General features: G+C 40.5%; 1 protein-coding gene across 1 annotated transcript in view; it reads left to right on the top strand.

Annotated features, from left to right (window-relative positions):
* Positions 1-13,037, top strand: part of RASGRP3 (RAS guanyl releasing protein 3) — an 86,782-nt gene that overhangs the window by 22,698 nt on the left and 51,047 nt on the right. Inside the window, exon 2 of the mRNA XM_065527193.2 lies at positions 12,087-12,219. The gene's annotated coding sequence lies outside the window, so the exon portion shown is untranslated. The remainder of the gene's footprint in view (positions 1-12,086; positions 12,220-13,037) is intronic.

Here is a 13,037-nt window from a genome sequence, read left to right as displayed (position 1 = left end):
AAAGGAAGTCAGTATGCTGAGTGCCAAAATCTACCTGGAAGGGTGAGGAGGGAGGAGGAGATTTCTGGAAAAGTGAGTAGGGGATTGCCAAGGGTAAGTATTGGGAGAGGAGAGACATTCAGAAGAATAAAGAAACAATGTGTGCAAAGCATGGGGTCTGTGAAACCGGAGCTCCCTTTCACAGCAGTATCACGTGTGCTGGAGTAAAGAGAGGAAAGAGGAAGGAGGGAATGCAGGGGCAGGCTTTGTATGCTGTGGAAAGGACTTTCTATTTGTGTAAGACCACAGGAAACTGTGGAAGAATTTTGGAGAGAGGAGTTCCGCAATCACTCTGATAATTTGGAAAGATTGATTTGGCCCCAGGAGAGAGGGGAGATAAACAGGAAGTGAGAACCCATCTGGAAGTCTGAGGAGTGACACATTGTGGTGGGCCAGGGGAAACGGGACAACAGCTTGAACCCAGGAGAGGTGGTGGAGATGAAGGGCAGTGGGGGAGAAGAAGAGACAACTGAGAGGTAGGTGATCAGACTCGGGCATGAGGGATGGCAAAAGAGGGTGCTAGGAAATCTAGGGTGAGTCCCAAGTTTCTGGCATGGAATACTGGGAGGCAGGTTGAGCCACAGACCAAGGAAGAAAATATAGGAGATACAGCAGGTTAAAAAAGGGAGAAGCGGGTGGGTGCCGTGGCTCATGCCTGTAATCCGAGCACTTTGGGAGGCCGAGGCAGGCAGGTCACGAGATCAGGAGTTTGAGACCAGCCTGGCAAACATGGTGAAACCCCATCTCTAATAAAAATACAAAAAGTAGCCGGGCATGGTGGCACATGCCTGTAATTCCAGCTACTCAGGAGGCTGAGGCAAGAGAATCACTTGAACCTGGGAGGCGGAGGTTGTAGTGAGCCGAGATGGTGCCACTACACTCCAACCTGAGCAATGGAGCAAGACTCTGTTTCAAAAAAAAAAAAAAAAAAAAAGTGAGGACATATTCTTTATGTCCTTTATATTCTGCCTAACTCATTTCCAAAGTGACTGTACCATTTTACATTCCCACATATCCTTTAATTAATTAAAACTATTTCATTGAGACATAGTTTATATACCATTGGAACCTACCCCTTCAAAGTGCACACTTCAGGCTGGGCATGGTGACTCATGCCTGTAATCCTAGCACTGTGGGAGACCGAGGCAGGCAGACCACCTGAGGTCAGGAGTTCAAGACCAGCCTGGCCAACACCGTGAAACCTCATCTCTACTAAAAATACAAAAATTAGCTGGGCGTGGTGGCACGCACCTGTAATTCCCAACTACTTGGGAGGCTAAGGCAGAAGAATCGCTTGAACCCAGGAGGCAGAGGTTGTAGTGAGCCAAGATCACGCCACTGCACTCCAGCCTGGCGACAGAGCAAGACTCCATCTCAAAAAATAAATAAATAAAATAAATGCACAGTTCAGTGGTATTTAGTGTATTCACAAGGTTCTCCAAATTGGATAGCAATTTTATCACTCCAAAAAGAAACGGTGAACCCACTGCAGTTACTCCCCATTCCTGCCTTCCCTCAGTGCCTGGCAACCACTAATCTCCTTTCTGTTGCTATAGATTTGCCTATTCTAGATATTTTCTATAAATGGAGTTGTACAATATGTGGCCTTCTGTGTCTGGCCTGTTTCACTTAGCATAACGTTTTCAAGGTTCATCTATATTGTAGAATGTATCAGTACCTAGTTCCTTTTTATTGTTAAATAATATTCCATTGTATGGAGATACTTCATTTTGTTTATCCATTTATTGATTGATAGACATTTGGGTTGTTTTCACTTTGCAGAAATTATGAATAGTACTGTTATGAACATTTTTCAGTTCTCTTGGGTATGTACCTAGGAATGAATTTGCTAGATCATATGGTAACTCTATGTTTAAGTTTTGGGGGAGCTGCCTAGCTCATTTCCAAAGTGACTGTACCATTTTACATTTCTACTAGCAATGAATGAGGGTGAGATACGAAAACTTACCCAAAAGTTAAGTAAAACTTGCCCAAAGTCACATGCTAGTAAGTAGAAGAGCTAGGATGCAATCCCAAGTCCGCCTGTCTCCAAATCCTACTCCCTTCCTCTGCAGTTCACGTGTAGCTGATCTCTGGTTTGGAGTCATTAACATGGAGGTGTAGTTGAAGCCACTTCTGTGTATGAGTTCAGCGTGGAGACCTGAGAACCGTTGGCAGTTTAGAGGCTAGCAGTAGGAGAGGAGTCTGCAGATGAGACTGAGAAGGTATGACCAGAGGTATGGAAGAAAAACCAAGGAAGAGATGTTGCCAGGAAAACCAGCCAAAAGGAGAATTTAAGGGAGGGTGTGGTCAAGAAGTACTATACTGCGGCCGAACCTTAGCGTAAGAAGACAATGAAGAGAGCTTAGCGGGTGTAATGACTTTTGCCAGAGTAGTTTGAGTGGAGTATGAGGGCAGGAAGTAGAAGGGGAGTTAGACAGAGCTTGATTTGGATGGTCTAAAGAGAGGATCAAATAGAACCAGCAAATTCTACTTGACTGTGAGGGATGGGAGAGATGGCCAGTAGAGGGTTGCTACATTTTGTTTGTTTGTTAGTGTTTGGTTTTGGCCAGAAGGCACTTCACGTTTACCTACATAGAGGAAACACAAGGGGAGTTACAAGCTAGAGGAAGGAGAAGTGGTAAGACACATGAACTCTAGACAGTTAGACCAAGGAGCTGGTGAAGAGAGAAGAAAGGCATGGTGCTGTTTCTGGGTGGGGGGATGGGAGGGGGGTGCAGATACCTTCATATGGCAGGTCAGGGGAAATTAGTTCACTCTGGGCTTCCCTTCATTTGTCTTAATTTGCTCACACTTTAGTAAATTACAATTCATTAATTCCTCCTTTTACAACCTACCAACAACATCCTTATTCCCATTCCTTGGTCTCCTTTAACTGTCTCTTTCTTTTTTTTTTTTCGAGACTGAGTCTCCCTCTGTTGCCCTGTTGCCTAGGTTGGAGTGCAGTGGCAGAATCTTGGGTCACTTCTCACTACAACCTCCGCCTCCCGGGTTCAAGGGATTCTCCTGCCTCAGCCTCCCAAGTAGCTGGAACTACAGGCACGCACCACCACATCTGGCTAATTTTTTTGCATTTTTAGTAGAGACAGGGTTTCCCCATATTGTTCAGGCTGGTCCCGAACTCCTGACCTCAGGTGATGTGCTCGCCTTGGCCTCCCAAAGTGTTGGGATTACGGGTATGAGCCACCATGCCCAGCCTTCCTCTAACTCTTCAACCTTTACTTTATGGAAAGCTAGCTGCTTCTCCCTCTATCTTCTTTCTCATTCTCTGTCTCTCTAGATGCACTAATGAGTCCAAAATACCCATCAGAAACCCTAGTTTCTCAGAGTTGTGGCATTTCTGAAAGCTAATCTGGCCTGCTAACAAACCACTTTATCAACCTCTAAAATTCTTAAGAACTCCCAAGGTTCTCTTTTAGTATTTTGACAGACTGTTTCCCATATGTAAATCTGTTATTACTCCACTTATAATATTGTTCTAATGGAAAATATATATTCTAAATTTCAAATAACCACTTTACAAATTTAGTTGGGAACATTTCACGATTTTAGGACTTCCTTTTTTCTCACTGTGATTTGTACTCTCAAAACATTTTTGAAATGAATTTTTTTTGTTCTGATAAGGAGGGCAGAGTAGTAGTCTTTATCTCATGTCAGAGATGATGAAAGTGAGCCTCAGAGAAGTTACATGGGACCTAAGATACTACATACATTTTCTAGTCACTTGTATTTTCTTGTTTTGTAGGTATGGACTGTGAGTTCTTTTCAGGAGTAAGGTGAAATTAGTTGATGTCTTAGATGGGAGAAACACGGATATCGTTGCCTCTTGAGATTTGTTTTTCTTTTAGAGAAAAGAAGAACCATTTGCTGCAGGAAAAACAACTGAAATAAAAGGGAATGACAAAGTCATTAAGTGGAACCTTCTAATTATGGGCTTCAAGCTGTGTAACTTTATTTGAAAGCACAGAAATAATTTTAAACACACTTTTTTTTGTTTCTGTACTTTACCGTTAATTGGTTCCAATAAAAAGTCTAGCTCCAAATCCCTGATTTCAGAAGTAATTTCAAACTGAGACGTTACCATCCCATAAAAGAGTACTATAAACACATGGGTTTCTAAATAGGAGCAAAATGTTTTCGCTTAGATAATAACATAGTACAGTTTCTCTTAGAAAAGAGAAATTTATATTACATCTTCAATATCTGTGTATACAAAGTTAGTGTCTAAATGGTAAAGGAAATCTTTATTAAAGCTTATCACTGTCAATAGTGAAACTGGATAATAAAATTAATAATAAAAATAAAGCAGCATTGTGCAACCCCTACGCTTTTTACAATCCTTTCATTTATTCGTACCTTTAAAAATATCCAAAGATGGTTCAGAACTCAATGTATCCCTACCTGACCCCAAACATTTTCTCTGTCATCAGCTTTTAATCTAAATATTGTTGTCTCACGTGTGTTCTTATTCATTTTTCACATAGTGATAAATTTCTGGATTGCAAATTGCATTTGTCTATCCTATGCCTAATTCTGGAATCATGTTCAGATATTTCCAAACACCTCACTGTCTGACACTATTGGACTTAGCCTGTATTTTCCATTGTAATTTTGTGACCCATAAAGCTTAGTATCTTTCCTGTCAAGAAGGCCTCCTAGATCTCCTTGGGTGGAATTCGGTCCCATTTCTGTGCTCCTGCAATGCCCTGGGCATCTGTCTCTGTCACCAGACTTAATGGACTCATTGGTTTATAATAACTGATTTATATTATGTCTCCTGCATGGGATTGTATGCTCTTGAGAATGGGCTGTCTACACCTCCAGCCTATTGCTATAAACATTGTGTTTAATGTTTAATAGACAATAAACGTTGGCTTTTGTGCCCGCCAAACTAATGCCTTTCTCTGAGAACCTGCAGGTCCATTTAAAGGCAGTCTTTCATTATGTTAGTGCTTCTTGCTGCATTCCTGTGTAGCGACTTAAAATTCCTGTTTTCAAATCCTTTCCCTTGTTTTTCGTGACAGTCAGCTTCCACTCCCATCCTAGAGTGATGGTAGTTTAGGAGAGATTTTGTGGTCCAGGCTATGCCTTCTGTTCACATTCTCTTGCTTTTTAGAGGCTTTCTATGTAATGTCTTCATTCTCTTGGAGCCTCTTTTGTGTAGATTCTATCCTTGGAGATTGTCATCTGGATGCAGTGGGATGATCCCTAAGAATTTTACTTATGCAGTTGTTAAAAATGCCTTCCTGTTCATAGTGAGCACATGAGGCAGAGCGCATTGGTATTGGCACCAAGTACTAAACAGAAGTCAATAACCAGCTCAGAGTTCATCTCACAAGACCTCATTGCATTTTTTTGCGAGAATTAAGTAACAAGCAAGATTTAGCCGCATTTTAGTTATTGCTAGGTTGTTTGGGAGGGGCCTGGCCTCCCAGAGTTTGTTGGGGAAAAACCTCAACACAGTGACCAACATGAAGAGCACCTAAATGATTCCTCCTCTTCCTCCTTCTCTGTATCATCATCATCAACACCATCACCACCACCATTATGATCAGCATCAAATCCACTCTGAAGGAAAGGAGTAAGGGAATGTGACTTTATTTCAGGGAATTTGAGACCAGGTACCTCCAGAGCATTAGGACCGCAGACAGGATTCTTTTTTTTTTTTTTTTCTGAGACAGAGTTTTGCTCTTGTTGCCCAGGCTGGAGTTCAATGGCCCGACCTTGGCTAACCACAACCTCCGCCTACTGGGCCCAAGCAATTCTCCTGCCTCAGCCTCCTAAGTAGCTGAGATTACAGGCATACACCACCATGCCCAGCTAATTTTGTATTTTTAGTAGAGATGGAGTTTCTCCATGTTGGTCAGGCTGGTCTTGAACTCCTGACCTCAGGTGATCTGCCCACCTCGGCCTCCCAAAGTGCTGGGATTACAGGCATGAGTCACCATGCCCGGCCAACAGGATTCTTAGGAATATAATATTGGCATTTTTGAGAGAAGAAAATATTGATCTTTAAAAAAATGATTTTCCTAAAGTTTAAAATGTTAACTTCTGAGGTTCAAGTTTCCTAGTTCTGGGTCTTACTTTGAGGTATTATTTAGAAAGTGAACACTCGAGTTACTGTAGTAGGTCATAATCCTTCAATGTGGTTGAATGTGTCCATCTGGAAGCCATCCAACTGCAGGTGTCTAGAACGTGTATATATTATTTCCCTGCTATGTTTGGCTGCAGCCAAATGCAAGGAAAATATCCCCTTGGTGGGACTTTGGAATTTCATGGTATTTATTATTAAAGCTTCTCTAAGATTCTCATTTCTTGTTCAACTTGTGGCAGGTAGCTGTAAATATGTTGGTTTGATTGCCAATATTCAATACCAGTAACCAAGAAAACACAAATAAAATGCAGTTAAGCCTTATTACTTGTTACCAGAAAATGCAGCGAGGTCTTGTGAGATGAGCTCTGAGCTGGTTATTGACTTCTGTTCAGTACTTGGTACCAGTGATTCCCTGAGTTGCCAAGCTTGCTGTAATAGTGAAGGTTATTCATTTTCAGACAATAGGGGCCAGTGATAGGATGCTTACCAGCCAAACAGAGGGAATAACAAACCTTTGTTCTAGACAATGTCTGGAAATTGATCTAATGGGCAGGACTTAACAACAGCTAAAATTTTTGTGGGTAGTTGAAAAACATAAATTTTGGAGATGGACTTCGCTTTGTAACTTAACTAGTAACATGATACTGGACAAGTAATTTAACCTCTGTAGGCCTCAATTTCCTTATCCATGAAATGGAGAAAATAAGACTTAGCTTTCAGGGTGTTAAAACATTTAAAGATAATGTAGGTAATTTTCCCAACATTGTATCTGTCACATTACATTGCCACCAACAAATGGTATTTGTAGATGCTGTTATTACTTCATTTTCTAAAGTCCAGCACAATGTTGATTATTAATTCCCCATTAACTTAGTGAAATCTCTTTTCAGGATAAAACAGACAAACAACAAAAATATTAAAATCTAGGAAAATCCTATTATCACATTAAATAAACACACCCAATGCAAGAAGGACAAAAAATTTCTTTTAGAGTTGAAAATTACTGTATTAACCATGGCTCCTTCCTGCTGTCATTGTTAAATAACCCTTGGATATACTGCTTCAACATCCATAAATATGGGAGATTTTAGTCTTCATGTCATCAGTTGTGATCCATTTACAATGAATGAACTTTGCCATGAGCACCGGGCCCATTTCTTATATTCGTACTATCCCAGTAGGTTTGTGATAGAAACAAGTTTGACAGTGATGACAGTATGACTTTGGTAGAGCACACTGGGAAGAACACCTGATTGAAGAAAATGAAGTAGAAAGAGAAATCCAAAGAACAGAGGAGTGAACTTGAAAGGAATGAGCAGGCAAATTTAAACAGAAACAAGACCAATGCAGAAATAAACAAAGAATTTCAAATACAGTCAACTGAGGCCAGGCACAGTGGCTCATGCCTATAATCCCAGCACTTTGGGAAGCCAAGGTGGGCAGATCACTTGAGGTCAGCAGTTCAGGACCATCCTGGCCAACATGGTGAAACCCCATTTCTACTAAAAATACAAAAATTAGCCAAGCATGGTGGTGTGCACCTGTAAACCCAGCTACTCGGAAGGCTGAGGTAGGAGAACTGCTTGAAACTGGGGGGCAGAGGTTGAAGTGAGCCGAGATCACACCACTGCACTCCAGCCTGGGTGGCAGAGCAAGACTCAGTTAATGAGAGCATTGGAGAGTGTGAGTGGTGGGGCAGAGATACAGAAAGCCTATTAGGGAAGGTGGGGATCATAAGAAAGGTGGCTCAGGTGGTAGTTACCAGAATGAAATATTTTGGATCAAGTCAAAGGATAGGAGAGAAATGAATCTCTCTCTGTTGCCCAGGCTGGAGTGCAGTAGCAGGATCTCGACTCCCTGCAACCTCCGCCTCCCAGGTTTGACGATTCTCCTGCCTCAGCCTCCCAAGCAACTGGGATTACAGGCATGCACCACCATGCCTGGCTACTTTTTGTATTTTTATTACAGATGGGGTTTCACCATGTTGGCCAGGCTGGTCTCAAACTCCTGACCTCAAGTGATTCACCCGCCTCAGCCTCCCAAAGTGCTGGGATTACAGGAATGAGCCACCATGCCTGGCCCATATCTGGATTCTTCCAGCTGCAGAATGGAGAATACATTGTAGTAAAGACCTATACTGAGGATGGGGAAACCAGTTAGTAATTGGTTAAAATCGTTCAGGCAAGAGATGATGGTTGTCTAAACCAGCATGTGTCCATGGAGATGGGAAAGAAGTGGTTGGTTGCAGAATTTCTTTTGAAAATAGATTCAGAAAGATTGACTGATCCATTGGCTATGGGGAATGATCAGAATCAAAGGTAATTCCCAGATTTCTAGCTAGATATTTGGTTGGGTGATGGTGTTATTCTCCTGCAATTGAGAAATTGAGAGTGGAGGGGAGGAGAAGGAAGTTTATGGGAGGAAAATGATGAGTTCATTTTGGCCGTATTGATTTAGAGATGCCTGAGACTCCAAGGAGAAATTTTGTTTTCAATGATTTCCCTTGATCATATCAAGGAGAAATTTTGAGTTAACTTCTAGATATCCATTACAGACTTCTGAGTTAAGACCTGGGCATCTTTAAGTGCTAAGATTTAGCAGGAAAAATAAATATTGGAGGAAGAGGCAAAAGAGTGAGAAGTTAATTCATGTAACATGGTCCCTGGGAGGACAAGAGTAAGGGATCCATGCACAGGTGGAGGGATGACCTTGAATAAAGAAGAGGGCCACTTCTTCCAATGCAATAGCAGGAGAGACCCCAAAAAAGGGCATTCATGTAGGTAAAGTTGTCATTTTTATGGAAGGAAGTCAAGGAAGTTTCTGTCTGGCAACTTCCGTTTACTCTAAAAAGGAGACACAGTCATCTGCCAGAAGGTATGGTGGATACAGTTCTGAGGTTTATCAAGAGGAGAAAATGTACAAAAGCCATTGTGAAAGGAGAAGAAAGGAACCAGAATTATCGGGATTATTTCTGTCAAGAGTAGAAGGCTGAGGTTTCTCTTCTCCTGGAGGTTTTCTTTTGTTTGGTTGTTGTTGTTGAGAGGAAGTTTAGTGTTCCTTGTTCTTTGGTCTATTGTATCACCCACCCATGTCATGTTTCTAAAATTATTTCAGATAACTTCTGGAACAATGTATATAAACCTCCCCTGCATTCAAGAAGCAATTCTGAGTTTTTATTATTATGATCTAGTCACACTTTCCATAACTCCGAGCCTCGGAACTAAAACAGGGCTGGCATTTGTTAGGTGGTGTCCTCACCAGGGCACAGATCCTAGCTCCCATTTCACCCAGCTTTGCTTGATATGGTGAAGAGGGCGTTAAGATACCATTGGAAATGAAATAATAAGAAAATCAGGCAGGGTGCGGTGGCTCATGCCTATAATCCCAGCCCTTTGGGAGGCTGAGGTGGGTGGATCCTTGAGGTCAGGAGTTTGAGACCAGCCTGGCCAACATGGGGAAATGTCCATCTCTACTAAAAATACAAAAATTAGCCAGGTGTGGTAACACATGCTTGTAATCTCAGCTACATGGGAGGCTGAGGTGGGAGGATCACTTGAACCTGGGAGGCGGAGGTTGCAGTGAGCTGAGATCACGCCGCTGCACTCCAGCCTGGGTAACAGAGCGAGACCATCTCAAAAAAAAAGAAAAAAAGAAAATCCAGATATGATCATGCCACTCTCCTTTCAAACAATGGCTTCCTGTTGCCCTTTGGATAAAGTATATACTCCTTACTAAAGCTTACAATACTGTCATGGGCTACTTCTACTGACTTTTTAGTCTCATCTCTTGCCATAACACTTTAGTCATTCTAAATGTCTTTTCGATTTCTCGTAATTGCCATCTTCTTTACCAAGCTAAAACTCCTCAGGCTTCTAGACTAAATTAGTGCCCCTCCCTACCTGCTCTGTGCTCCATAGGATATTTTATTGTAATTCTTCCTTTCATTCTTTGCTAGACTATATAGGCAAGGATTGTGTCTGTCTTGCTTATCCATTTATCCTTCCCTTCCCCAACACCAGCCCCTTCTACCAGCCACTCTAGTGTTCTGTTCAGTGTCTGGTGTCTAGTAGATCCTTGGTAAGTATTATCAAAAAAATTAATTATCTTTCAGAGTTTTTATTATCATTTCATTTACTAAACTCAATCTCAATTCTCCTATGGAGTATCAGGTAATATAATCACAGAACTTTTAAAAAAATCTCATGTCTGTGGTGATAAAGAGAAATTAAGTTTGTATATTTCCAGAACAATGAATGCTGACATCTTTGGCATTAATCTTTAAGACTTCAAGGTTTGTAACAATTACCACTTGTTTTATAGTCATTTAGAAAAATCTCTTTGTCTCCATATGGAGGTCGTATAAATGTAAAGATATTTATGTAGTCATTTATGCATAAAGATAATAACTGCCATTAGCAGTGAAGGATCTTCAAGAAATTCTTTTATCTTGGAATAGAGATAATATGATAGACAAGACAATCGTTGAAAGTTCTAATATGGCCAACATCATTTCAAAACGATTTCTTAAACACGTACTAGTTACAGTATTTCACCTTATAAATCCTACAATTCTAGAGCCAGGAGAAAGCTTCCCTGTCATTTTGGCATACTTCCTAGACACCGTCTGGGAATTTAGTCTACAACATCTCTGACAGTCATGACCTAACTTTGACTTGAGAACCTTTGGGAATTGGAGTCCCTAGCTGGTGAGGCTCCCTGGCCCACTAATAGGTGCTCCAGTGTCACCGTATTTTTTCTTAGAATATCTTTTCTCTTCTCTAAATGAACATCTCTCTCCCTGTCACTTCTACAAATTGGTCCACTACTTCAGGCCTCAACTTAAAAGACTTTTAATATGAGAAGGGAAGAAGTAGTGTGAGCTTCACATTGAGCACTCAGCATTCTGTAGGCTCCATGATGGATTCACTTTATGTGACCTCACTAACTCCTTAAACAGTCTAATAAAGTACACAGCATTATGGCATTTTACTCAGAGATAAGTCAGACTTTCCCCATTCGGTTACCTAATGTTGAAACCCAATTTTTTTTAATGGAGAGGTTCTGAGTCAAGAGCCTGGTATGCTCATTTTTATCTGTTAATGATCAGTTTCGTGGAATTGGCTTCCTTTTATTATTTCTAAAATTGGGAGCACAGCTCTTATTGTCTTAGGCAACCTCAGAAGGATGTTTTTTGACAACAGAGGCTTCACAAGTCATGTTAATGAACGTCCTTTTGCTACAGGAACATATCATAGCCTTTGAAATCACACCCAACAAAACTCTATTGCCCTTTAAAAATAACACTTTTCTTTTAGAAATAATTCAAACCCTGGGAGAAATTTGGCTTATTGTGTCCCTTTCAGACTTGGGAGAAAATGTCTATGCTGGAGAGCAATAATTTTCATCGCAGCCGGAGAGCACCTATCAACACTACGGCAAGTCCTAAACAAACAGCAAGTCCTTAAGTCCCCATTGGGAGACTAAACAACCTGCTCTAAAATAACATTGACATTCGTGTTGAGACAATCAGTAGTGATTTAGGGTCAGAGTTTAGTGATCACGACCACAGACCGTTTTAAGTATTTACTAACATTTCAAAGTCAGTGTTTGGAAATTCTTAATGAGTAATCCACTGATAAAAGTACATTTGCATGAAATAGTAGTTTATACTATGTGTGTAGAACTTGGCTTTGTCCCATGTGTGGGTTTTTAATAGGCTGAAAAAAGCTTACTTGATTAAAAAAAAATTGTGTTACCAAATAACTATTTTGAATATTTGCCCTTGTTAATTGATGTTGTGGGTGAAGTTAAGACAAAATCTCAAATACCACCTATAACTCAAAGTTTTTGAAAATGCTTTAACACAATGTGGATTCTTTGGGGTTATCGTGATCTAATTCTGTACGGCGGCTTCTTTCTGTTCTTTTGTCAGGTTCTCCAAAGTACTTACCATTCAGGTTGAATAAACCAGTTCTACAGACTGCTTCTTCTGTGCATTTCCCAATGGTGCTAACTGCCCTTAAAATTATTTCAGATTTGGAACTCTATCTGTATGGAAACAACAGGTAAGTATTTCTTTAAATTGTCATAAATTATGTAAGAATTCTCATAAAAAAATAAATATGCCTAGAGAAACTAAAAGAAACATGCTATGATGTTAATAGGAGTTATCTTTGGATGATGAGATTAAGGATAACTTTTTCCTTAATGTCCTATTTTAAATAATAAGTGTATATTGCTTTTGTAATAAAGAAGCCTTGTTTTGAAAAAGGCAGTTGTAGACACAATAATGTCCACACGTAGGAAATGAGATCTCAGGTAAATGTGCAGGTGACAGAAGGCGGAGCAGAGACTCAGACACATCTACTGATTGCAGAAACAGATTGTAACCTGATAGCCTGGCCCACCTGGCCCATGATGTGCCAGTTTCTTTGCAGATCAGAAATATAACCCTAAACATGGTGATGAGTCTTTGGTTCCAGGTTATCTCTAACCCCTTATGGGGACGTCAACACCTTCCCCAAACAGCTCAGTTGAATAATTTTGGTTTCGAATTGAGAAACAAGTTTAGTCTAGGCCTATTTGTTCTAAGTAATATGTCTACTGTTCAGTGAGTAACAGGATAAAAAAAAAGTCTGTATACACCTGAAGGTAATCAAACTTGTTAATTGTTCAATCTTGACTTTTAAGGGTACTGATAGAGTTGACATTAGAGGAATCAGAGAAGTTCTGCCCCAGAATGTCTTGGAAAAGGCAAGTTCTCATGATTAATAGAGGCGATTATATTAAGTTTAGAAAACTGGCAGAAATTTTTGTTCCAGTGATGTTTACTTAAAGCTGATTTAGTAAACAAACTTTAAAAATAGTCTCTTAAGGCCGGGCG

This window comes from Macaca fascicularis, chromosome 13 (assembly GCF_037993035.2).
Source record: "Macaca fascicularis isolate 582-1 chromosome 13, T2T-MFA8v1.1".
NCBI lineage: Eukaryota > Metazoa > Chordata > Mammalia > Primates > Cercopithecidae > Macaca > Macaca fascicularis.
This window is presented reverse-complemented; position numbering and strand designations above follow the sequence as displayed.